The sequence below is a fragment of the Equus asinus genome, chromosome 7, assembly GCF_041296235.1.
Source record: "Equus asinus isolate D_3611 breed Donkey chromosome 7, EquAss-T2T_v2, whole genome shotgun sequence".
NCBI classification, from domain to species: Eukaryota; Metazoa; Chordata; class Mammalia; order Perissodactyla; family Equidae; genus Equus; species Equus asinus.
The window spans coordinates 14347324-14350569 of record NC_091796.1 but is presented as its reverse complement, the minus strand read 5'-3'; positions in this window follow the sequence as shown (position 1 = coordinate 14350569).

The following is a 3246-nucleotide window of genomic DNA, read 5'->3' as shown; positions in this document are numbered from 1 at the left end:
ATGTTAGTTCAGGGCTAATCTTCCTCACCCCCCCCCCGCCCCCCGTGCAAAAAAAAGAGAGAGAGAAGAAAATTATAGATTATTTTTGGAGTTATAGAGCAAATGTTTCTTCCTCCAAACAGGTATATCATTTCACACAAAATATTTTTTTTTATTGAGGTTATGACAGTTTGCAACATTGTGAAATTTCAGTTGTGCGTTATTATTTGTCAGTCATCATATAGGTGCACCACTTCACCCTTTGTGCCCACCCTGCACCCCCCTTCCCCTGGTAACCACTAAATAATTCTCTTTGTTCATATGTTTGTTTATCTTCCACATATGAGGGAAATCATACAGTGTTTATCTTTATCTGGCTTATTTCACTTAACATAGTACCCTCAGGATCCATCCATGTTATTATGAATGGGACAATTTTGTCATCTTTTGTGGCTGAGTAGTATTTCATTGCATATACACACCACATCTCCTTTATCCAGTCATCAGTTGATGGACACAGGTTGCTTCCACATCTTGGCTATTGTGAATAATGCTGAAATGAACATAGGGGTGCATAAATCTCTTTGAATTGCTGATTTCAAGTTCTTTGGATAGATACCCAGTAGTGGGATGGCTGGGTCCTATGGTATTTCTATTTTTAGTTTTTTGAGAAATCTCCATACCATTTTCCACAGTGGCTGAACCAGTTTGCATTCCCACCAGCAGTGTATGAGCATTCCCTTTTCTCCACAAGCTCTCCAACATTTGCTATTTTTTGTCTTGGTTATTATAGCCATTCTAATGGGTGTGAGGTGATATCTCAGTGTAGTTTTGATTTGCATTTCCCTGATGATCAGTAATGTTGAGCATCTTTTCATGTGCCTATTGGTCATCTGTATATCTTCTTTGGAGAAATGTCTGTTCATATCCTCTGCCTATTCTTTGATTGAGATTATTTGATTTTTTTGTTGTTGAGTTGTGTGAATTCTTTATATATTACAGAGATTAACCCTTTGTCGGATATGTGATTTTCAAATGTTTTTTCCCAGTTGGTGGGTTGTCTTTTCATTTCAATCCTGTTTTCCCTTGCCTTGTAGAAGCTCTTTAGTCTGATGAAATCCCACTTATTTATTCTTTCTTTTGTCTCCCTTGTCCAAGAAGACATGGTGTCTGAAAAGATCCTTTTAAGACCAATGTCAAAGAGTGTACTGCCTATATTTTCTTCTAGGAGTTTTATGGTTTCAGGTCTTACCTTCAAGTCTTTTATCCATTTTGAGTTTATTTATGTGAGTGGCATAAGAGAATGGTCTACTTTCATTCTTTTGCATGTAGCTGCCCAGTTTTCCCACCACCATTTATTGAAGACTTTTCCTACTCCACTGTACGTTCTCGGCTCCCTTGTTGAAAATTAGCTGTCCATAGATGTGTGGTTTTATTTCTGGGCTCTCAAATCTGTTCCATTGATCAGTGTGCCTGTTTTTGTGCCAATACCATGTTGTTTTGATTACTATAGCTTTGTAGTATGTTTTAAAGTCAAGGATTGTGATGCCTCCAGCTTTGTTCTTTTTTCTCAGGATTGCTTTAGCAATTGAGGGGTCTTTGGTTGCCCCATATGAATTTTAGGATTCTTTGTTCTATTTCTGTGAAGAATATCCTTGGGATTCTGATTGGGATTGCCTGAATCTGTACATTGCTTTAGGTAGTATGGACATTTTAACTATGTTTATTCTTTCAATCCATATTGCACTAAATATTTTTAAAGAAACATTTACTTAAAACAGTCAGAATTATGTTCTGGCTTCACTGGGTGTTGCTGAATTCCTGTTGCCGGAATTGTTTCTGCCCAGGTTAGACAAGCACTGAGCAGGAGAGCTGTAGAGGGAATTTGAACATCAAAAGGGAGAATGGACAAAGCTCTCTGATTTGAATGCAAGTCTCTTAAAATCTGTGGGTCACAATAGCAAGCATACAGCAGGTGTTCAATAAATGATTGTAGTGAATTAGATGTGAATATCCTGCACTAGCCTTTTGGCCGTTAGGATAATTCCCTGAGTCTGTGCCTGTCTGAGGAATAGGCAAAGTGGTAATAACGACCATTACTAGGAAGTAATGCTGTGTGCCAGACACTTTATACATATTGTCTCTTCATGCATCTTTGTGTCTCATTTTACAGATGAGGAAACTGAGACTAGAGAGACTAAGTACTTTGGCTAGCAGTTTTCAAGCAATGAGTGATAGAGTCAGTTTCCAAATGTATGACTCTGCCCCTCAACCCACATTTCCCTGCTACAGCTGGAGAGTGTAATTTTTGAGAGGTATCCTGTCCACATGACCATCTTATGACCTTCTTGCCTCCTCTTGCTCCACTGATGTCTGAAATTCTACTTTCAGAGTTCAACTCATTTAGTTTATGACTTTGATCCTGGTTAACAAAAAAATACCCAGGGCATGGGGTGGGGGGAAGGGAAACTATCAGTCAATCTTAGTTTAGCAAAATGAGTTGTTCTCATTCATTTAGTGGACAAGCATTTCTTGACTGGGTACTCTGTCAAGTCCATACCAAGTGTTGACGTTACAAAAATGAACGAGGCTTGGTCCTTACCTTTGAGATTCTCGTAGTCAGATAGAAGAGACTGTAAAATAAATAGATCATTTTGAAACAATGTGGTTAATGAATAATAGAAAATATTAGGTAAGCACAGCAGAGAAGCAGTTTGCTCAGTTTCAGCTCCTTTCCTGAGAGTGGATTTCACGGGAAGGGAGTAGGTTTCACCAAATGAAGGAGACGCAAGAAGGCAGGAAAACTGGCCCACGCGAAGAGATTTCAGAGCAAAGCTGTATAATCCTAATCACCATATTTTATTGGGAACTCCATCAAACAATTTCTCTTATCACTTTGTTATTACATATTTTGCTAAGTATAATTTATTTCATTTATACATCCTCTTCTGTCTTTCATGATCGTCTTTCCGTTTAATAGAAAGCTACCTCTGGCATCTAGCAGAATGAGGTGCTGCAGTTACATAGAAAGGATGGAGGTTAGAGTGCTTTTTGTTGTGCCACCGTATTTGAGAAGTACGAATAATTAAGGCCATCACATATTCCTTTTATTTCCTATAATACTTTGCCTTCCGGTCCCACATGGGCTACTAGGGTTGCCCTTATGTATGTATGTATGTATTTAGCCCAAGGCAGGATCCAGCGACAGGCCCTTCCTGCCTGAGCATGTTGGAGGCCTTTAGAAGCTGTGCAGACAACAGCAAGTTC